A 24,925-nucleotide genomic window follows, 5' to 3' on the forward strand; every position below is an offset into this window, starting at 1 on the left:
GAATTTCTTCTTTGGAGAAATGTCTGTTCAGATCCTCTGCCCATTTTTTAATCGGATTATTTGCTTTTTGTTTGTTGACGTGCATGAGCTCTTTATATAATTTGGATGTCAACCCCTTATTGGATATGTCATTTACAAATATAAGCTCCCATACTGTAGGATGTCTTTTTGTTCTACTGATGGTGTCCTTTGCTGTACAGAAGCTTTTTAGTTTGATATAGTCCCACTTGTTCATTTTTGCTTTTGTTTCCCTTGCTGTGGAGATATGTTCATGAAGAAGTTCATGTTCATATTCAAGAGAGTTTTGCCAATGTTTTCTTCTAAGAGTTTTATGGTTTCATGACTTACATTCAGGTCTTTGATCCATTTCAAGTTTACTTTTGTGTATGGAGTTAGACAGTAATCGCTTATGTCTTTTTAAATCTTGGATCTTGTTTTCTTTGGGTAAATTCCTAAGAGTGGAATTCCTGGGTCAAATGGTATTTCTATTTTTAGATTTTTGAGGAACCTCCATATTGCTTCCCACAATGGTTGAACTAATTTACATTCCCACCAATGGTGTAGGATGGTTCCCCTTTCTCTGCACCCTTGCCAGCATTTATTGTTCTTTGTCTTTTGGATGGTGGCCATCCTAACTGGTGTACGGTGATATCTTGTTGTGGTTTTAATTTGCATTTCCCTGATAATTAGTAATGTGGAGTATCTTTTCATGTGCTTGTTGACTAGTTGAATTTCTTCTCTGGAGAAGTGTCTATTCAGATCCTCTGCCCATTTTTCAATCGGGTTATTTGCTTTTTGGGTGTTGAGGCATCTGAGTTCTTTATATATTTTGGATGTTAACCCCTTATCAGATATGTCATTTATGAATATATTCTCCCAAACTGTAGGATGTTCTACTAACTGTGTCCTTTGTTGTACAGAAGCTGTTAGTTTGATGTAGTCCCATTTGTTCATTTTTGCTTTTGTTTCCCTTACCTAAGGATATGTATTCAGTAAAAAATTGCTCATGTTTATATTCAAGAGATTTTTGCCTATGTTTTCTTCTAAGAGTTTTGTGCTTTCACGACTTACATTCAGGTCTTTGATCCATTTTGAGTTTACTTTTGTGTATGGAGTTAGACAATAATCCAGTTTCATCCTCTTACATGTAGCTGTCCAGTTTTGCCAACACCTATTGTTGAAGAAGCTGTCATTTTCCCATTGTATATCCATGGCTCCTTTATCATATATTAATTGCCTGTATATGTTTGCATTTATATCAGGGCTCTCTATTCTGTTCCACTGGTCTATGGGCCTGTTTTTATGCCAGTACCAAATTGTTTTGATTAAGGTGGCTTTGTAGTAGAGCTTGAATTTCGGTAGTGTAATCCCTCCTGCTTTATTCTTCCTTCTCAGGATTGCTTTGGCTATTCAGGGTCTTTTGTGGTTCCACATGAATTTTAGAACAATTTGTTCCAGTTCGTTGAAGAATGCTGTTGGTATTTTGATAGGCATTGCATTGAATCTGTAGATTGCTTTAGGCAGGATGGCCATTTTGACAACATTAATTCTTCCTATCCATGAGCACAGGATGTGTTTTCATTTATTGGTAGCTTCTTTAATTTTTCTCATGAGTGTCTTGTAGTTTTCAGGGTATAGGTCTTTCACTTCCTTTGTTAGGTTTATTTCTAGGTATTTTATTCTTTTGATACAGTTGTAAATGGATTTGTTTTCCTGATTTCTCTTTCTGCTAGTTCATCATTAGTGTATAGGAATGCAACAGATTTCTGTGTATTAATTTTGTATCTTGCAACTTTGCTGAATTCAGTTATTAATTCTAGTAGTTTTGGGGTGGATTCTTTAGGGTTTTATATACAATATCATGTCATCTGCAAACAGTGACAGTTTAATTTCTTCCTTACCAATCTGGATACCTTGTATTTCTTTGCATTGCCTGATTGCCATGGATATAACCTCCAGTACTATGTTGAATAAAAGTGGTGAGAGTGGGCATCCTTGTCTTGTTCCTGGTCTTAGAGGAAAAGCTTTCAGCTTTTTGCTGTGGGTTTGTCATATATGGCCTTTATTATGTTGAGGTACTTGCCCTCTATACCCATTTTGTTGAGAGTTTTTATCATGAATGGATGTTGACTTTTGTCAAATGCTTTTTCAGCATCTATGGAGATGATCATGTGGTTTTGTCCTTTTTGTTGATGTGGTGGATGATGTTGATGGAGTTAAGAATATTGTACCATCCTTGCATCCCTGGAATAACCCCACTTGGTCATGGATTATCTTTTTGTTGCATTTTTTAATTTGTTCTGGTAAACGTTTTGTTGAGGATTTTTGCATCTTTGTTCACCAGGGATATTGGTCTGTTATTTTCTTTCTTTGTGGTGTCTTTGCCTGGTTTTGGTATTAGAGTGATGTTGGCTTCATAGAATGAGTTTGGAAGTATTCCCTCTTCTACTTTTTGGAAAACTTTAAGGAGGATGGGTATTAGGTCTTCTCTAAATGTTTGATAAAATTCAGTGGTGAAGTCTTGTTCTTAGGTAGTTTTTTGATTACCAATTCAATTTCATTGCTGGTAATCTGTTCAGATTTTCTGTTTCTTCCTGCATCAGCCTTGGAAGGTTGTATTTTTCTAGAAAGTTGTCCATTTCTTTTAGGTTATCCAATTTGTTAGCATCTAATTTTTCATAGTATTTTCTAATAATTCTTTGTATTTCTGTGGTGTCCATAGTGATTTTTTCCTTCTCATTTCTGATGCTGTTATTGTGTGTAGACTCTTTTTTTCTTGATAAGTCTGGCTAGGGGTTTATCTATTTTGTTTATTTTCTCAAAGAACCAGCTCCTTGTTTCATTGATTCTTCCTATTGTTTTATTCTTCTCAACTTATTTATTTCTGCTCTGATCTTTATTATGTCTCTTCTTCTACTGACTTTGGGCCTCCTTTGTTCTTCTTTTCATAGTTTCATTAACTGTGAGTTTAGACTGTTCATTGGGTTTGTTCTTTTTTCTTGGGGTAAGCCTGTACTACTATATACTTTCCTCTTAGAACTGCCTTCCCTGCATCCCACCAATTTTGGGGTGTTGAGTTGTTGTTTTCATTTGTCTCCATATATTGTTTGATTTCTGTTTTTATTCAAACATTGACCCATGAATTACTTGGGAGCATGTTGTGAAGCTCCATGTGTTTGTTGGCTTTCTGTTTTCTTTGTGTAGTTTATTTCTAGATACCTTGTCATCTGAGAAGCTGGTTGGCACAATTTCAATTCTTCTGAATTTATTGAGGCTCTCTTTGTGTCCTAGTATGTGATCTATTCTGGAAAATATTCCATGTGCACTTGAGGAGAATGTGTATGCTGTTGCTTTCGGGTGGAGTGTTCTGTGGAGGTCTGTTAGATCCATCTGTTCTAATGTGTTGTTCAGTGCCTCTGTCTCCCTACTTATTTTTTGTCTGGTTGATCTGTCCTTTGGAGTGAGTGGTGTGTTGAAGTCTCCTAAAATTAATGCACTGTATTCTATTTCCCCCTTTAATTCTGTATTTGTTTCACATAATTGGGTGCTTCAATGTTGGGTACATAGATATTTATAATGGTTATATCCTCTTGTTGGACTGACCCCTTTATCATTATGTAATGTTTTCCTTTGTCTCTTGTTACTTTCTTTGTTTTGAAGTAATTTCTGTCTGATACAAGTACTGCAACTCAAAGCAGGAGGATTTTTAAACTCTGGGGTAATATAATGGAAAATTCTTGGAGGGCTGTGATGGAGGAGGGAAGGAAGGATTTTGGTCCCAGTGATTAGGCCATCCATGAGAACATATACTTTAAAACACATTTGTCTTTGGTTATTTCAGGGATATAACCATGGAAAAAGACAACCTTAAAGTTGTCCGAAAGGATAGCTTTCTCCATTTTATAATGAAAAACCTCTTATTTCCAAGAGGTTAAGTTGAGCAGCTTAGCCCAGAAATAAGCAATGGCCTAGCCTGCAGGGTATGAAATTACTTTTCATTGGTCCCAGGCCCTTAGCCCACTCTGAGTACTTTTGTAGTTTCTCTGCCTTGTCAAGTTTGCAAAAAAAAATTTCTGGATGTGTTTAAAGATATATAGATGTTGGGAGATACAAACAATTTTAATAATTACTTCTAATAAATATCATGTTATTAACACATATAGTAATTACACTCATTTACTGTCATGTATAGCTTTCTTTGTAGACTAGGTGTGTTTCTAAAAATAAAATAAGCAGCATCTGATTAGAGATTAATTTATATTCTAAATGTACTAGGGATTAAACTAAAGGAAATTTTTTATGCTGTATATAAACATTTTTCTGAATTAAGATTTTCTGAAGTCTGTGTAGACACATCTGTATGATGAGCTGGCTGCAGAAGCTGGCACTATCACTGAGGTTGCTGTAGGACCCCCTGTATCAGCCTAGGTCCTGGCAAGAAATAGATGGCACTCAAATGGGGTAAATGAGGAGTTTAATAAGAGAATTCTTACAAAAGTAGGGGCAGGAAAAGCAACAGAAGTGGTGCTATGCCCCAGAGTTAGTAACAGCCAAGAGGCTCTTAACAGGAGGAGAAAGAATGATTACCAGAACCTGGAAAGCATAGCCATAGAAGAAGGTTGTCCACCAAGAGCTGTGGCCCTTAATGGAGGAATACAACCAGTGTGGTATGACCTGATAGGGAGGGAGCAGGGGAAGTAGAATTAAACTCCAACCTCACTCTCCTCCTGCTTCCTGAGGTCCTGCAGGTGCCTCCCACTGGTCAAATTCAATAGAAAGTTAGAGGGCAAGAAGTCCATTGATGCAGTCCATAGAAGTCAACCTCTAGAGGCACAGAACAGGGTGTTTTGAGGAGAGAAAGAGGATCTGATCCTAAGCACCCAATGCTGGAGATCCTGCAGCTCAAGGCAGAGACATAATGGCCAAAGCTGGAAATGCAACCTGCAAAGCTGAGCCCTGCTCCTAAGAGGCCTACCTCTGGCTTCTGGATCTTTTGGTTTGGTGAGAAAACTTGAACTCTGGTGACAGGCATGGGCTCTATTGCAGTTGGATATCCACTGGGCAACTGTTCTTTCTACTTGGGCTAAACTAGAGGGAATATTTTTCCCTCTAGATGTGTAAAATTCTATTTAGGTCATCCATGAGTCTAAATACTATGTGATATCTTCCCAAAAAAACCTTTTAGCGGTGAAAAGTAAATGAAATGCATATTGTGATAAAATACTCAATAGTGGAGGCAGCTTGCTATACATGGGTTCTGAAAAGTGGGCATCCTCATAGGATTTATGTGAGTATTAAATGAGAAAATGGATGAAAGTGCTTCTTAAGTTGTGAAGTAGTATCCTGATGCTAGCTATTGCTATTCAAATACATGCCAGCCATAGGGAGGTGGTGGACAATGTTCTGCTTGGTGACAACTGGTTGGTTCTGTCAGGAGCTTGTTCATAACTTTAAGCAAACGAGAGAGGAGGGAAAATCTTTTGAGTGAAATTATATTATGAAGGTTCTCTTTTCCCATTAAATTTACTGTCAGTATTTGGACTTTTACTTGGACAGTAAAATATAATTAAAGCAGAGATATGAATATATTCTGCCCTTATTTTATACTATGTAACATTAAAACCAAATAACACATTGTCAGCTTGGTACAAGAGAGCTCCTGAAGAGCACTGGTACAGATTTCCAATGATATATTTGGAATTTCCCATAACATAGCAGGTCCTACATCCTGTTCCTGGGCAAGTCCTCCATGTGCTTGGCAGGCAAGAATTCATCAAGGGTCCTTCTGCCATCCCTGCATTGTTTTTTTTGTCTTGCTTAGGAATGAGAGAATCAAAGACTGTTAGAATTGGAGGGAGCACAAGTAGGTAATGGCTTCTATTTTTTAAGAGAAATAACTCACTCTCATTAGTCTGTAAATTCAGTGGGAGTGGAACCCAAGTTTTGTTTATCTCTGTACCTTGTCCCTTCCTCCTTATCTAGCCTCAACACCTAGCAGAGGACTGATAGAATATGATCAGTACTTCTGGGATGAGAGAACTTAATACACACACACACACACACACAGAGCAATGTGATAAACAATACATTAATAACAACAGCTAACATTTACTGAGATTACTGCCAGTCACTCCTCTAAACACTTTTCCTGTACTAGTCTCTGTACTCCTCACATCCATCCTTTGAGAAGAGTACTGTTATTATCCCTGATGAGTGATAAAGATATTGGGGCACAGAGAGTTTAAATAATTCACCTACAGCTACTAATTAATAAATACAGGAGTTGAGGCCAGCTCCACTCCATTTCCAGAGCCTTAGCCTGAGCCAGAGGCCAAGCACATGCCCTCAGTGACAATACTCTCCTGTCAATATTATAATGGGTGTCTATTTAATTAAGAAATGTTAAGTCAGCAAAACATGGACTAGACTCACATCTTACCTCAAACTTACGTTCTATGTTTAGGATGAAAGGTAATAGCAAAAAATAATAAGTGGAGAATTCTAAAATATGCCCACTCTCTGTAGGTTTTACTTCATTTTAACATTAAACCTCTATAGCCACAGTGTCCATGCCTAGTGGCAATCATATTGGACAGTGCAAAATAGAACATTTCCATCATCATAGAAAGTTCTATTGGACAGCAGTGTTTTATATGCATTATTCATATTATTAGAATTGTTTATAGTGAGATTTAATAAAGACCGTGGCTTTCCTTTGTACATGAGGATTTGCTAAATGCACAGATCTCTATTACTTCCTTTAAAATAAAAGGTTTGCTACCAAATTTTAGTAATACCTGTGAATGAAATTTGTACAGCTCATCCTAATTGATGATTCATCAGGATTAATGAAAAAAAAATTTTAGAGGATTTTTCCAAGGAACCATAATCAGGAATCCAAAATCACCAGGAGAACCAAAGGAGTAATTTTCAAATACATAAATAGTTTTAATAGTCTTTTGTAGATAATTTTAAAATTGAAATAGGATTATTGCTATTCTCATATTCACCCTTCCTTGAAGTTACCCATCATGGGAGGGCTGGTGGAGGGAGGAGTGAACAGGACCAGAAGTTTCTACCAAAACACCAACAGCTCTGGTCACTTCTCAAAGCCTGTATTACAGATAACCAGGCTAAAAACTCCAGGAGGAGCAAGGAACTCTAGACCTGGGTCCATAGTCCAATTTTAATTGAGAACTAATTGAAAAGAATTGATTGCTCTAGACGTTTTTACATTTCTCCTTACTTAACATTGTTTTGCTCATAGTAGTAGTCCTGAGTTTTAATTTTTTAAGGTAATGATTCAGTCAAGATGATACCCTAGAAAACATATGATTAGAATGAACATTTTGGGCTTTACCAAAAGTAGAAATTTGAAATTGGCAACGATCAATCATTTTTTACCTGTCTCGTCACTGTTTTGGAATGTGAATTTGACTTTGTGCAAGAGAACAATCAAACCTATTATGTAATTATTCACCGGGGTAGTTTCCATTACTACTCACAACATATAGCTGAAATTTGTAGACTACTAAAGGATTCTTGGTTAAGTCCCATCTGCCCAAGATGAGGATGACAAGGAAGAACATCAATAAATATTAAATATTTACTCTAAGTGTTAAAAAATAATAAACATACAAGACAGCTCTAATGGAAAGAAAGCTAAATGCAGAATAATAAACTATTTGTGACAGAAAACAGGATGTAGCCCCTCAATACAAAGATTAACATTACGGAAGATGGAATTTAAAAACAGATTTAGCTGTCTCTCTTCAGAAATTGTAATTTGAACCAATTATAAATGCACATGTTCTCAATATGTGTTCCTAAAAAGTTGCATATGAAGCACATTTTTTAAAAAGTTAACATTTAAAAATCCCCAATAGAAGTTACTATTTCAAGTAACACTGGTGCATCTATTTCCAAAGTGGAAAATCCTTTTGAAATGCTAATGCTTGCTTTATTATTGCACTTGTTTTAATTTTAATTTTCTTCTGTCCCAATGTGTGGTATAAAGCCACTAGTCAACTCATTAGTCATCAATTCTCATAGCTCTTAGGAAATACACTTCAGTAGTTACTATTTCCTTATAATCTGCCCTGGTTCATAAACCATATAACCAAACTTGTTAAAAATGTATGCAAGGTAATGGTAATTAGGTTCTGTACAAAGGCTTGAAGAATATTCTTAAGTAAACACTGAGGGTTGGTACATGGACTTGATGACATCTACTCTGGCTATGTGAGAACATTATTTCTCCTCCTTTTCTGGTTCTAAATAATTTTGTCTTAGCCTGATCAACAGTCACAATACCTTGTAAAGTGAGAACAAGATGAGATAACCTCACCTGAAGAACCTATGAAATGCCAGTGGCCCTTTTAGCCCAATATGCTCCTCTGCTAATAACTTTGAGGGGAGCAAAATAGTTTTTTGAAACTTCTACTTCCAAAATGAATGGACATAACACAAACATCACTTGCTTCCCTACACACCACTAAAGAATCTTACTGTGTTGAACTTATTTTGTATTAAACCTTAATGACTTTATCACTATCACAATATTATTAAAGATATCTTCAGCACCCAAGTTTCACTATAAGAGAAGCTTGTTGAGGGTTGAGACTATCTTATTACTGTGTTTGTCAACACCTAGCATGGAGCCTGACATTAATTAAGGTTCCTTTAAATTAATGAATTGAGGTTAATAAAAAAAAAGCCTTTGCAAAATTTAAAAGTAACACTAAAAAATTTGTCCCCAAACACTTTCAAGTTTCAGCTGATGTTCTTGAAGTCTAGAATTCCAGAATTTGTACATCATGATTTTACAACTATTGACCTTTGTTCTTCAACACTGATGGGTCTTAAAAGATGCAGCTTGCATTCCTAAGGCAGGACACATACATCCCTTGAATTATTTCAACTGCCTTGGATCCATCTCCAACTTCACTTCATCTTTCCTTAAGTTTACCACTCAGAATTATGCTCCAAATGTCCATGCCCCTTGGTTGTGGATTACAGGAGAGGATACTGTTTTCTATTTCATTGCTGGACCCCTTTCTGATGGTGCCCAATACAGTAGAGAGTTGGCCATAAGTAGTACATTGAGCAAATTTTGTCAGTGAATAACCTGCCATTTCCTAGCACTGTACTGAATAGGACCAAGCCCAATATATTATAAATAGTTCTTTTCCCATGTTCACTATGTTTATGATGTGCTGTAATAGGAAAGCAGTGGGATTTCAAGTTGGAAAGACCTTATTTTAATCCTACTTCTGCCACTTACCAGCTGTGAAGTCTTCCAACAAGTTATAGAAATATCTCATTTATACATCGGAGATAATACACCTCCCTTTTTGGGGTTGTTGTAGATGCAAATAAAACTCACAGGCATCCTTTATTTATAAGAACCAAAACATGGAAACAATCTACGTGACTATCGATGAATGAATGGATAAAGAACTGTGGTATATATACATGATGGAATATTACTCAGCCATATAAAAGAATAAAATCTTGCCATTTGTGACAACATGAAAGGATCTTGAGGGTCTTAAGCTAAGTGAAATAAGTCAGACAGAAATATAAATACTGTATTTTTTAAATTTAAGTTGGAGTATAACAAACCCCCTAAAACAGCTCATATATGCAGAAAACAGAGAACAGAACAGACTGGTAGTTGCCAGAAGTGGGGTGAAGTGGGGTGGGTAAGGGTGTCAAAAGGCCCAAACTTCCAGTTATAAAATAAATAAATCTTGGGGATGTAATGAACATCATGGTGATTAGAGTTAACAATACTGTATTGTATATTTGAAAGCTGCTGAGAGAGTAAATCTTGAAAATTATCACAAGAAAAAAAAATTTTTGTAACTGTATATGGTGATGGATGTTAACTAGACTTATTGTGGTGATCATTTTGAAAGGTATACTTTGTATACAAATATCAAAATCATCATGTTGCACATGTGAAACTAATAATAATGTTATATATCAATTATGCCTCAGTAATAAAAAGAATAATTTTAAAAATCCTGATAGGCATTTTACTGAGTGCTTACTATAACCAAGACCCTGAAATCTTCAAATGGTTTCTCTCTGTAGTCTTGGCATTTATCACCCAAAATAAATTTAATTTCAACTGCAAAACAGGAATATTTCACTCTAAACTCACACTTCCTGTTTTTTTCTAAGATTGTTAAGATTTCTAGTTAAATGTGGTAGATGGAACACAAACATTTTATCTCTGGTTCTCTCCCTCTCCATACCAAATCACACTATGATGCAAGTAGGGCAAATTAAAGAAAAAGAGATACAGCACGCAACGACATGGATGAATCTTAAATGCACTATGCTAAGAGACTAAAGCCAAACAAAAGGCTATATACTATCTGATTGCATTCATATGAAACCCATTTATAGAAAAGATAAAACCACGAGGACAGAAAACAGAACAATGGTTAACAGGGCAGGGTTGAAGGAGAGGGGAGTGACTTGAGCTTTTCTTTCCCTAACTCCAGGACTGAGATCTATAAAAGGCATTCTGAAGGCAAAGTTCCCAAGCTGTCCTGAGTAATGGCAGAATGGCCAGAACCCATCAATAGCTTTCCAACAGGCTCCTTGGAAACTATCAATGTTCTAAGGACACTTAGCTTTTTCTGACACTTTCACTAGGATGCCTTTGATAAAGACAACATCCCCTTGGCTATACAAGCTATAGCACATTGTTTTACAGTTATAAATTTCCATTTGTGTCTACATTAGAATTAATTTTGTATTGGATTCTTTTTATATCCTAGACAGAGATAACTTCGAGTGTTTCTAAATCAACGTTAATAATTGTGAATCTAGAGAATAAAATGAGGTAAGAATTTAGCACAGTCAACGCTACATGTCCTTAGAATTAAAAGCCATCTCTAGATTTTTCCCACTCCAGAATCAGTACTGAGTTCAAGGTTGAGGTAAAGATCCAGGCTCTGGTGGCAGAAAATGGTTAAGGAAGGAGAAATCCTTCCTTATATCCTGAGGGTTCACAGATATATACATATAAACTCATGTATCCTTTCCCTCATTTATGAGGGCAAATCAAAGTGCCCTCCCCATAAAATCCTTAGAATTTCTATTGTCCTATTATGATTTTCTTACCTTTCTATGCATGCTTTCAATATTAATTTTTCAAACTTTATTTTACATGTTAAGAATTTTGTGGGAATATACCCCACATCTCTTCTGGGATGATCCCACTCCACTATAACTCCCAACTTTCATTGGAAGGGTTTTTCCACAGATCCCTCTCTTATTTGCCCAGCAAAAAAAATAAGTAGATTAGTGAGAATGGGTTTTGCAATGGGGTTTCCATTCAACCTCACTGGACTGAAATGAACTGAACACCAAAATATAAAATATGAAAATAAAATGTTAAATACCTATGAGGAAAATAAATAATTAAATGCCATTAAATAGAGACCTAATAGTCTGCCTAATGGTCTTCTTCTCATAGGCACTGAAATGACAATAGAGTTAGGATTGTCCACCACTTACACAGGTTAACTAGACATAAACCCACTTAAAATATATTGAACAATCCAGGTTTGGGGATTAGTGGCTTCTTCCTTTAGCCCACATATGTCTAAGCCCATGGGACAAAATCAAAGGCATGATTGGCTGTGGTCACAGAGAAGGGAAAGAGAAGTCTGATTATTTTTTAACTCAAGTAGATCCATTAATCTGATTTGTTCTCTTTTTCCCTCTCTCTCCTTACAGCCTAAGCAGAATCAAGAGAAAAGGCACCTTTCACAATAGCTGGGATTTGGTTTGAAAGTCAAAGTAGTAGAACAAAAATGTACTTATCTTACTCCTAAATAGGTTTGGCTTTATTTCAAGCTCTTCCTTGACATGGCAGTATAATTTAATTAAAGGAAGGTACTACGAAAGGAAAAGTTGAGAACTAAATTGCTGGCTAGGGATGGCTAAACTGAGAGTCAAGTAGTACCTTAAGGCTTCCTGTTTCTCTGACTTCAAACTGTTTTGGGTAATTTTCCTGACTACTCTGGGGCTCTCCAGTCTTTTTGAACTATTTCACTACTGTACTCTCACTACTTTTACCCAAGGTCACTATATCTTAACAATTCTAGGGTGTCTCATTCTCAATGACAGGCCTCCTTTCATTAATTCTCTCTTCCACAAATGACTCTCAAAGTCACACCTATTTTCAACAAGCTCAACTGCTGTCAACTGGTTGTTTTACTTTAGGGAATTGCAACCAAGTGCTTTAAACACACAGGTAATATTATAAAGGAACCAGAGTAGTCCTTCCACTTCACTCTGCTATGGTCTGAATGTCTGTGTCTCTCCCAAATACACATGTTCAAATCCTAATCCCCAAAGGTAGGGCCTTTGGGAGACAATTAGATCATGAGGGTGGAGCCCTCATTAATGGGATTACTCTCCTTAGAAAAGGCTCCAGAGAGATCTCTTGCTCTTCTGCCATGTGAAAACACAACAAGAAGTCTCCAACCAGAAGAGCTCTCATCCAACCATGCTGGTACCCTGATCTCAGACTTCTCAGCCTCCAGAACTGGGAGCAATGTTAGGCTGGAGGAAGGAAAAACAAGGACATGCAAAAAGAACAGAGAGATACCATAAAAGGAGAACAGACCAGACTCCAAGGTCCATGCCTTATAAGGAAAGGGGACAGCTCTTCCTGAATTCCATCCTTCTGATGTGCCAACTAAGACCCAGATGTTAGCCTCCTCCCTCTTGGAAGGAAAAAAAGTTTCTAGTTGTCTATTATGTCACCTTTAGCCAATCATATCTCTCCACGCTCCCTAGGATAGCTTGCCCACTCCTCCCCCTCCTAATCCCTTATAAGCCCCCACCTTCCTGACCGGGTGTGACTCCCCGGCCTGTGATAGCCAGACCGTGGAACATCACCCAGGAGTTGCACTCAAATAAACTACCTGGACCCTTGTTGCCTCTCTTTGCCTGCTTATTTCAGTTGGAATTTATTGGAATTTATCTTACATTTGGTGCTGAAACCTGGGAAGGAGGGTGAGCGCGGGGCCCCGACCAGCCACCAGTGGCCCCGCCCCCTCCTTCCCCGACCCGGAACCTCAGCCTGCTCTCTGCTGCATGGACTATTTTCTGGTGAGTCCCTCAGTTTCCCCTGGTCTGTTTCCCTTCCTAACTCCATTTCACCTGGTCTGTTAGAAATCGTAGCTACGTCCAGGTGGGGCATCCAGCCCCTGGGCATTCGGCCTACCCTCTGCGGGCATCTGGCCCACCCCTGGCCCTGTGGTAGGGGAGATGTCTCTCATCTAGGCTCCCAGAACGTCTCCCCTGACTTGGTGTGCTTGGGACGCTGGGCACTCCTCTCAGCGGGATTAGTTGGGAAGTGGTGCAGACATGGGGAACTAGCCCTCAAAAGCAGAGGCTCAGACCCCGCTGCGGTGTCTCATTTCTAATTTGGCTACTCTATATTTGTCCCAGGAAGTTCACAAATAGAAGCTATTCTTTCTTTGCTCTGAGGCCGGGCCTCAGTATCCCTGGGACAATCAATCTCACTGGCCCCCTGAGGGAACTTTCAATTTTGGCCTCCTCACCAACTTGATTAATTATTGCCACTGGAGCGGAGAGTAGAGTGAAATCCCATTTGTGCAGACTTTTTGGACTTTGCGTTCCCGCCCAGACCTTTATGTTAAGTGTTCAATGACTCAGGTTCTCCTGGCCCGATCTCCAGTTAAGGATTGTCAGCCTCTTACTCTGCCCAGTCCTTCCTTTTCAGATCCTCCAGAAGACCTCAGTCGCCCACCTCCCTCAGCTCGCAATCCCCTCCCCGTCTCTCCACCACCATCTTTAAGTCCTTTGTCTTTATATGTGTCGCCACCATCTTAAAGTCCTACATTCTCAACCATGCCGTTGTCCTGCTCTCCTCTTCCAGTGGCTACACCCCCTCCCTTCTGCCTTCACTGCCCTCTTCCCCCACTGGAACACGCTCCTCCCACCCTCTGGTTCCAGAAGCCATGGACAGGAAGCTGAAGAGAGGGAAGGCAATTGGATATCAGTAACTCAAGTCTTTATATCGGTTTGTCTGTCTGTGTATATGTTTTTGTTAAGAAGTGTTGCTGACTGTAGTCATTGTGTCTCAGTTTGTATGTTTGTGTGTCTAGGTGTATGGATGAAAAATATTTTCCTACCTCTGGATAGTATTAATAAAAATTGATTTAAAAACAAGCACTTGTGAAAATCAGGTATTCTAGAACTTCGAGAAAATCTGATAAAAAATATTAAGCATTAATGCTAATTTGGGTTTGGCTGAGGCAGGCATGTCCTTGTGGTTATCAGCTGCCTAAATTTACCTAAGGTCATTTAAGTCGGTGTTATCTAGTAAATCTTTTAAGAATAAAATGCTTAAAGGCTTCGCTTTGTCTAATACTCAGTAAAGGTCTTGTAAGTAATCTAGCATAGTTGTTATGAATGAGTGAACTAAATAAGTGTGGCAAGTGAACACCTTTTTAATTGTGTGTTACAGTGTGTATACCTATCTACAGCCTAGAAATCTTTATGGTAACCTAAAACCTTAAAGTTTTGCTAAGTTAAAATGATATACTTTGTGCTTAGTGAGAGATTGTGTTGTAAAGCTCATGGTTAACAGAAATTATAAAATGTTCATAAATTGGTCAATCCAAAGAATGCTAGTGTAACAGTTTATAATAGCCTACTTCTCAGTGTTCACTAAAAATTAAGGTACCTAATGGTTTTAAGTTCTAATTAAAACTATTTAAAGTAATAAGGAAAACATTTCTGCATACTAAAAGAAAGTAATTGCTCTAATGTACAGCTGTTTATTTAGAGAGAGAAGAAGGTTTGTATGAAATGAAAAAGGTTGTAGAAAGTTTGTAGAAGAATTTAATATAGTCATGCTATATAAAATCAAAGCAAATAAATATCAATATCAAGTACACAGCAAAATTAGAATTTTGTTTTCAGTTAAAAAGACAAAGTTTTCTTAACTGTTAGTCTGCTCTTAATGTTGAAATATTGCAAAAAGTTCTCTAATTGTTTAATCAATGCAGTTTCTCATGCTTAAAGTCTCAGTGAGTTGTCGGAGTATTTAAGAAAATGAGATCTTAATATTAAAAGGACTAAAAGCTAAACTTTGCTAACAACTGTGTAACCTTCTTTATTTTCCTTTGAGGTATTTTGTTGTCATTCTAGTTAAATGCATAAGTATTGCTTCATGGCAACCTATAATCCTATTTAAGAAAGTGCCAAATAAAAAAAAATCAAATGCAAAAAGGTGCTTTTACCTTTAGCTAACTCTGATATTTTCCAGAGGGCCCCTGGAACATGTCAGAGGAATTTTTTTCTCATTGGAGAAAGTATTTGGCTAATTTGGCTTATTTATCTGATATATATTTATCTAAAAAGCACTGTCAAAAGGAATGATGCTAAACTTTGTTACTGAATGTTTTGTGTTACAGAAATATCCGAATATCCTTATGTCAACTGTCATACAGTAAGCTCTCATCAGATCTTTAACCATTGTCATTTGTAAGTCTTTTGTCATTTATAGTCACTGTTTTATTACTCCTAAACTAGTAAGAAACTAGATTTCAACAGAACAGGTATTAGTTACATAGATTAAGTAAACTAAAGAAGATGATTCTGTAACTTTTTGTTTCAAATGTTGATAAAGTGTTTTAAGCTTTTTCTCTTAAGCTGACAACAGTTTAGTAAATGACTGTCTTTATAAGCAGAATTGAAACTTTATCTTTCTACCTGACCCCTCCAGAATTTAAAAACTCTCAGTGACTATTTTTATATTTCATGGCAGTATGTTTATTTGCACAAGTTCAATAAGAATCTGCTTTCCTTGTAAGAGGACCAATTAAAAACACTGGTTATATTACCAAGGCTTTGACTAGAACGTCTTACCTGAGAGACACGCTTGTAAACTCAGATATGAACAGAAGCTTTAAGGAACTAAGATTGACTTTATAAAGCCAACAAAGCCCCTTGGAAGAACCGGCCTGGTACCTTGCTGGGAACCAGAGTTCCCAGCAGCCTTACCAGGTGAGTAAGGAAGGTCACTTCCTGGCAGGTGCAGGAACCTCAGGATGTCTTGGGAACCTCAAGAAGAGAGGAATTCACCCAAATCTATAGGTACTGCAGGCAAAACCTGATGGCAAGTCTGGCTTGGCTGTCTGGCCTCAAGAGGCCTTTAAAAGTTCAATCTGAAATTCTTTACAAAATGTTCCAGCAAAGCACACTTAAAAGAGCCTATGTAATCAATTGCTCTTCTTGCTGCACTTATGCAAATAATAAAGCCAAGTGTTAATTATTTTCTTAACCTGATTCCTTCTAATAAAAATGAGAGTGATTTTAGAGAAAAGTATTGTTTCAATAATGCAGCCTTGTCTATACTAAATCCTAATACTAGTCATTGAGATGTAAACTCGATCTAGAATTCCAGTCCCCCATAATGGCCTAGCTAATGCCCCTACTGGGCCTCTTAATAATAGTTTGTGATTTACTCTTAGCTGCCCCTTGTGTCCTCAGGTTCCTCCAACAGCGGCTAACCCAGATGACCTGGGTCGCCACCAACCAGATGGCGTTACACCATTATACACCTCTTCCCACTGAACCCCCTCCTTCAGCCTAATACCAGCCTCAAACCCCCACAATGCCCCTTGTCAGTCAGAAGTAGCCAGATTGAGTCATCGCCCATTATGACCAAAAGGCTGGAATGTTAGGCTGGAGGAAGGAAAAACAAGGACATGCAAACAGAACAGAGAGATACCGTAAAAGGAGAACAGACCAGACCCCAAGGTCCATGCCTTATATGGAACGGGGACAGCTCTTCCTGAATTCCATCCTTCTGATGTGCCAACTAAGACCCGGATGTCAGCCTCCTCCCTCTTGGAAGGAAAAAAATTTCTAGTTGTCTTTTATGTCACCTTTGGCCAATCATACCTCTCCACGCCCCCTAGGATAGCTTGCCCACTCCTCCCCCTCCTAACCCCTTATTAGTTCCCACCTCCCTGACCAGGTGTGACTTCCCCAGCCTGTGATAGCCAGACTGCGGAACATCACCCAGGAGTTGCACTCAAATAAACTACCTGGCCCTTTGTTGCCTCTCTTCACCTGCTTATTTCAGTTGGAATCTATTGGAATTTATCTTACAAGCAATAAATTTCTGTTGTTAATAAGCTACACTGTCTGTGGTTTTTTTGTTACTGCAGCCCAAACAGACTAAGACACTCACTCAGTAAATATGCACTGAGAATATGTCAGATGTTGTGTTACCATGCCGTGATAATGGAATAGACAGATCAGACAGTCCTGCCTCCAAGGAGTGCACAATCTTGGTGTCAGACAGGCAAATGAAGAACTAACTACAGTGCAAGGCCAGATTAAGTGAGCCTCTAAGAGCTGAGAAGCCCTGGCATGGCAGGGGTTACAACAACTAATGCTGATGGAGACGATCAGTGACAACTTCACAGAGGAAGAGACATTTTGAGCTGCCAAGTGGACCCTGAAGGACGAGTAAGAGACACCAGAGGAGGAAGGTGGTGGACAGGGAAGCAGGGGTCCTATTTGGAGGAAGCAGACATTCTTGTCAAATAAAATATTCTAATGAAAAAAATGAGGACAAGAAAACAAATGGTTGTACCTCAAAGGACACCATCAGCAGAACAAAAAGGCATCCTACAGTATGGGAGAACATACTTGTAAATGACATATCCAACAAGGGGTTAACATCCAAATATATAAAGAACTCACAGGACTCAACACCCAAAATGCAAATAACCCTATTAAAAAATCGGTGGAGGATATTAACAGACACTTCTCCAAATAAGAAATTCAGATGGCCAACAGGCACATGAAGAAGATGCTTCACATCACTAATTATCCGGGAAATGCAAATTAAAACCACAGTGAGATATCACCTCACACCAGTTAGGATGGCCAACACAGAAAAGACTAGGAACAACAAATGCTGGCGAGGATGTAGAGAAAGGGGAACCCTCCTACACTGCTGGTGGGAATGTAAATTAGTTCGACCATTGTGGAAAGCAGTATGGAGGTTCCTCAAAAAACTAAAAATAGAAATACCATTTGACCCAGAAATTCCACTCCTAGAAATTTACTCTAAGAATGCAGGAGCTCAGTTTCAAAAAGAAATATGCACCCCTATGTTTATTGCAGCACTATTTACAATAGCCAAGAAATGGAAGCAACCTAAGGGTCCATCAGTAGATGAATGGATAAAAAAGATGTGGTACATATACACAATGGAATATTATTCAGCCATAAGAAGAAAACAAATCCTACCATTTGCAACAACATGGATGGAGCTAGAGGGTATTATGCTCAGTGATATAAGCCAGGCTGAGAAAGACAAGTATCAAATGATTTCACTCATCTGTGGAACATAAGAACAAAGCAAAAACTGAAGGAACAAAAAACAGCAGACTCACAGAACCCAAGAATGGACTAACAGTTACCAAAGGGAAGGGGACTGGGGAGGGTCGGTGAGAAGGGAGGGAGAAGGGGAATAAGGGGCATTACGATTAGCACACATAATGTAGGCAGGTGGGGGGCATGGGGAAGGCAGTGTAGTGCAGAGAAAACAAGTAGTGACTCTATAGCATCTTACTCTGCTGAAGGACAGTGACTGTAATGGGGTATGTGGTGTGGACTTGATAATAGGGGGAATCTAGTAAAACCACAGTGTTGCTCATGTGATTGTGTATTAATGATCCCCCCAAAAAAAGAGAGAGAGAACAATGGCCTTTTCCAGGAACGACAAGCAGTCTGGAATACCTGGCACATAAGGTGCATGGACAGCAGTGATGAACACAGCTGTAACTACAGCATGGTGTCACATCATTTGGATGCTAAGAAGTCTCTTTTCTCCAATCAGAAGAATTTGGCTTCATAAAAACCACTGCTCATTACTTATGCAATGGTTTGTTCAAGACCATAGTAATTGGAATAAGCAATATATGTAGTTTCTGAAACCATGCTATTACATTAAGTAATGTATACTACATATATCTTATTAGTGAAATAGCATTGCTTTGGGGCATAAAATTGAGGCAGTTTCCCTTAAGTCATTCATTGGCACAAACACATCCTTCAGAGCCACTTCCAGAAACCTAACAGTAGCCAGGAAGGAAAAAACATGCTGGCCTTGAAGCAAAAGGGGGCATGCCACAGGAAGTGTCCAACATGCTGAGAGGCACTAGCACTACAAGCACCACCTAAGGGCTTAGGACAATTTTATATATTGCTAATATAGGACTGGATACAAAATTTGCAGGACTAGTGACAAAGTGAAAATGCAAGACCCCTTGTTCAAGAACTATTAAGAATTTCAAGATACAGGCAGCAGAGTATTAAACCAAGCACAGGCCCTGTGCAACTGTACAGGTCACATCCCTGTGAAGCTGGCCTGATTGCCAACTCTTAACTATTAATGATAATCCACTTAGTTTTCAAGGCTTTGTGTGTGTAAAGCGTCTCTCACATTCAAGTGTGAACTTCTGCCACCAACTGACCCCCCAGATTTTATGTCACCCTACCAGTGACCTTTCTTCTTTGCCTTCACTGGCAATGGTGACTATCAAAGAACCCTTCTTAGAGAAGTGCCAACTCCTCCACCTGCACTTATAATGCCATTCTTCTGCTTACTGAAAATGAATCTCTCTCTCCTTAATCTTTTGTGTTTAAAATTTACCCTCCTCATAAACTCATCATTAATAGGAGGTAAAGTAATAAGTTCCTAATCACATGCAGTATTTAATCTTAAGTGGAGGCAATACTTAGGCTACTATTTAGGCACCACTTAGGCAGCGTGTAAGTATAGTTGCTCTGCTACTGATAATACTGTTGATGGTGGCTAAGTGCCAAGATACTGTGCTAAGCATTTTACAGTCCTGGAAATTGATCAGTGGATGATCCCAGTGCTCTCTGATTTCCTTGTTCTTTATGTTTTAGTCTTATTCCTCAGCATATTAAGACTTTTGCCAAAGAAAAAGCAAAGGAAGGAGGGGGAAAACACTCAAGTCAGACAATTCTGCTACTTGTTAATAGGGTTGGTAAGAAAAAAACTGATAATGACTTTTAAAAGCGGATCTAAATCTGCAGCATCTTGCTGCACTGATGGACAGTGACTGCATTGGGGTATGGGTGGGGACTTGATAATATGGGTAAATGTAGTAACCACAAATCTAATCTCTGCTAATTTTTCCTGTGAAACCTTCATAAGAGTGTATACCAATCATACCTTAATAAAAAATTTAAAAACAAAATAGAGCGCACACACACACACAAAAAAAAGTGGATCTAAAACAATCACTTAATTACAGTTCCCACATTATCTGTGCATTTCACTTATTCTCCCCAATCATGAGTGAATAAATTGTTCAGTTTTGTATATCAATAAATTGGCTATCTTAGGCAATAAAATCATAGAGAAGACACATAGAGAATCATGCCTCTATGATTAGTACAACATACACAGAGCCTTAGTTGTCAGTAGCAAAACTGAAACAGATCATTTACTGTAACTGTGAATTCTACTCACTCAGCTCATATGTATATTATGCTGAGTCTTATACTTCATGCTGTGTTAAAAAGGTGCAATTTTCATATTACTAGTGTCCTATTAATTGCTGAAGAACCTCAGACAAGACCCTCCTGTGCCCCTGAACCTGTATTTGTTTCAAAGTGCTAAGTGAGGTTAATTTGTTTAGACTTCACCAATTTCAGAACAGCTGCAGACCTAAAGTCAGATACTCCCTGCTGGTCTGAATTTAAACTCTTTGGATTAGGTTACTCCTATTCACTTTAGCTACAAAGGAATTACTGTGGTCTGCTAATGATGACCAAAGCACTTAGATGTAGCTGAAGTCTGGCACACAGTTTATCTTTTTTTCCATTTTGCCTTTTTATTTTTGATTTTGAAGACTATATATTAATCTCACATGCATATAAGGAGAAGGAAGGCTTTCCCTTTCTACATGCAGAAGATATATAGTACCTGAGGACATTCTGTCTCCTGAGCCACAGCTTAACAGCATTAGCAAAAGCAGTTCAGCCAGAGGGGAATTGAAAATTGGACAGCAGCTGAGTACAGTCTAATAATTTACACTGGGGAAAGCCCTTGGAATTCAGAGGCACATTGCCCAGCTGGAGAGACAAATCTAATCTCTGCTAATGATGTTCCTCCTTCTCTTTCCTATCAGGGCTGGGCTTTTTACACATGCGCACATAATTATATATGCACACTCAGTCCAGTGAAGCCAAACAACGCAGAACCCAGGATTAAATTACACAGTGAGACTTCCAGGCATCATCTGGCTTCCACATGCTGTCCAATAAATGCTGTTCATGGTTTACATTGTGGAGCTGTTAAAGATCTTAAGAGTTCAAAAACATATACAGCTAAATACTAAAATTCAAAAGGGATAATAGTATGGTTTTATTTGATACTGAATATGATAAGTATGACTTCTCACATTGATTTAAACAAATACATACTAGGAGACAGACACATGGACTTTGCTCTCAGAAGGACTTGAGACTGTTGACAAAAATGCATATGGTACTATAGATAAATAGGTGAAGGTGAAAATAAAAACCAGTAGACAGAAATCATTTGTGTACTAAAAACTGTTAAAGAGGGTACAGATTTGGACCAGAGCTTTTTGTGGATCAGTTAAAGAGAAAGACACAATTATTCAAGTAAGAAAAGAACATACCAGTTGTCCAGGGGAAGCAGTTTATACTTGTACTAAGGCTTGAGAGGCCTTTCTTCCTCTGATCTGCACAAAATGAGGCAGATAAAAGAGCCTCAACGATACCCTCACAGCAAATGCAGTAGCATTTTTCCTAGGACGGTTTTTAGAGCCCATCTCCACATAAGGTAAGATTCTCAAGTATTCCAGAAAAGCAACACCTACAATAAAAAATTCCAAGTAAAATAGCAGTTAGAAAGTCTGATTTCATCCAGAAGGTTATCTGCTTCAAGAAATCTTCCCTGACCATTATTTGTCACACTTGGGCTTTCGATAAAATAGAGCAACTATTCTTTATTCTCTGGCAGGAACCTGGCATGCAAATATTCTGGGTTTTCATGTAATGGGTAGACCAGATGCTTTAACAATCAACCAAGAAGAAGGAGCTGATATCCTCCTATGAAAACTCAGAATCTGACCAGAATTTGTGTCTCAAAACTTCATTTCCACACAGAAATAGGCCTAGAAAAATAAGCCTGACTGTGTGGTTGTTTATTTTTTATTTTATTTTATTTTATTTATTTTTTGGTTGTTTATTTTGTATTATAACACACAATGTTCTTCACATTCTGATGAAACTTTACTTTTTCAATGTTTTATAGCATCAATTATTTTAAAAAGAGGGAAGCATTTTAATAGTTAATTCCTCTGGTGCTTTACTGAAGTAAATGGGAAGTGGTGGAGTGGTGAATCACCATCTGGGGCTATAAATTATAATCCTGCCACACGGTAATGGGCAGAGGCCTGATCCATGGAGCCCCCCTAGGAGAAGCCATCTATCAGTGCAGCCATCCATAAAAGGGACTGAAGAAAGGGCAGCTCTCAGTCCAGACAAGGGACTCTGCTATGGCAGGAGGATATAGCGCTGTCTGATTTTCAAAAGCAACTCTCAGAACTCCCAATCCCCGTATCAAATTTCTGAATTCAAGAAATTACAGGGAAAATTCTCACACTTTAAATATTGGCAATTAGAAGGGAATTTAGGGCTCTAAAAGCTCTGGGGAAAAAAGTCCTCAAGTGAGAGAGACAAACAACAGGTCCAGAGCTGCTTCATCTATTCTTAATGAGCTTACAAATATGTCCTGAAAAGAAAAAGGTGACATTATTAACCATAGAATGAAAACTGCTAAGAAGTTAACCTAGCAAGAAGCGACATGATTTTGCATGCACGTGCATGCATAACCTTGCACAGCCCAAATGAGGTGTTCTACTGGCTGATCGTTTTCTTTTGCCTCCTGCTACAAGCTAAAGGCTTAGCTGCCTTAGACTATTTCCTCCAAATCTGATAATTTCAAAGATGGCACAAGGTAAAAATAAATGACAGAAGACAGGAATTATTCTAATAAGAAGGAAACCAGTAGAGAGAATCAGGTTTATAAAAATAATAAAAAACTACAAGTTAAATAAAAAACTTTAAGGTAGGATACTTTTTGAGATCTTACATTAAGCCTTGAAGGGCAGCTGAGATCATTCTTAGAAAGAGATTACAGGCCAGAAGTGCTAAAACAGCTGTTTCCTTTTGTTTGCTGCTTAAATACCTAAAACTTACACCTGTCATGTTTTCGAAGATATTCAGGGACTTTTACAGATGTCCTCCCACCAGTTCTCACTACAGCCATCTGAGAAAGGCACTCTTCAGATTTGCCACTGAAATCACAGGACTACACTGAAAATCTCCCATGTCTGTGAGGAAGGTGGTTGCTTATCAGATATTTTCTATTCGGCTTATTCACTGATTCAACAAACTCTTTGTTAATCACTGATGGTGCTGGCTTTGTATCAAGCAATAAGAATGTTGCAGAGATGAACAAGACAGTGGATCCCTGCTCTGGGGGCGCTGAAAATTTTTAGATGAGAAATATATAAATAAATGATTACTATGTAACATAAGAAGCTCTCTAAGTGAGATGGTACACATTTTGGAAATACAGCGAAGGGGAAGTTGCTGTCCAGGATGAATGGGGTCGGGGAAGAAAGAATATCAGTCTGAGGAACAGGCATGCACAAATGCATGTGCATGTGAAAGAAATCTCGCATTTACTTGGGGAGAGGGACAAGGGTCAGTGGGACTGGTGGGAAGTGAATGAATGAGAGACGTAGAAGACAGAGCTGAAGAGGAAGACTGGAGGATTTTTTTCTCCTGCTAGGGGGGTGGATGGAGGACAGTATGGAAAACTGCTACTAGAGCGAGAATGGAAAGAGCTGAGAGATATCCAGCTGACAGAAATGCTAGTTTATAGTGCCTGGCTGGCTGTGATGATGATGCTGAGAAAAGGTTTTGCAGTCGGTTGGGGGATGCTAGATGCTACCACTAATCAAAGCAGAAAATAGGTGCCAGCTAGGGAACTGCAGGGAGGAGGTAGCAAGTTAGGGTTTATATCTTCACAAATACTCTTTAGCAAGGAAGTTGGAAATGGAATAAGGAAGTAACTAAACTCAAACTGGGACAAAGGGCTACAATATTGCTGGGGAGACAAATATGAGGGCAAAGTTCACATAATCATTACTAACATCAGGATAGTTATAAATTTTATAGCCTCACTTTAGCCTGGTTTCACTATTATTCCTTTCTCAGGGGCTGTGTTATCATTTTCCTTTGTCTCTTTAATGCTCCTCCTGATTCAACTACCAAGCTCCCATACACACACAAATGAACTCCACCTATCCTTTCCTCAACCCAGGAGTGCTCCTGTCTTCAAAACCCTCTGTCTTCCCTAATCCCCTTTTAGATCTCTTCTAAAAAAATTAATAATGGCTAAAGGGTGCAACAGTGAACACAGATAACAAGCTACTATTATCATTTAAGGCCAAATCCACTTCCCATTAGTTTTTACACCTCTATTGTTTCATTCCTTCATTTAAACTTGTCTTCTGCATAGTATACTACTTCTGAGTTCTAATGTGGCACCACTGTTCCAAAGGCCTTATCAGAGAAGCCACTACTACCATGAATACTGGAGTGTATGTGCATAGACCTTGAGAGCTTAGGCCCCAGGAGAAAATGATTCTGAGAAAGAACAACTGTGCCGGTGTAAGGAGGAAGTTAGTACTGCAACTCAACAAACCTTTCCTGAGTGCCTGCTGCATGCCAGGTACTGTGCTGTGCTTCCCAGAAGTTACATGGG

The 24,925-nt window shown here is 38.4% G+C and overlaps 1 protein-coding gene across 6 annotated transcripts in view; it reads right to left on the reverse strand.

The window, feature by feature from the left end:
- MAP3K13 (mitogen-activated protein kinase kinase kinase 13) overlaps positions 1 to 24,925 on the reverse strand; it is a 124,581-nt gene that overhangs the window by 54,394 nt on the left and 45,262 nt on the right. For 3 of the 6 annotated variants that reach the window (XM_017681173.3, XM_037024150.2, XM_017681164.3), the window contains one exon: positions 21,765 to 21,961. The exons of the other annotated variants lie outside the window; for them this stretch is intronic. The gene's annotated coding sequence lies outside the window, so the exon portion shown is untranslated. The remainder of the gene's footprint in view (positions 1 to 21,764; positions 21,962 to 24,925) is intronic. 6 annotated transcript variants of the gene reach the window in all.

Source organism: Manis javanica, chromosome 3 (assembly GCF_040802235.1).
Source record: "Manis javanica isolate MJ-LG chromosome 3, MJ_LKY, whole genome shotgun sequence".
In the NCBI taxonomy this organism is placed as follows: Eukaryota; Metazoa; Chordata; class Mammalia; order Pholidota; family Manidae; genus Manis; species Manis javanica.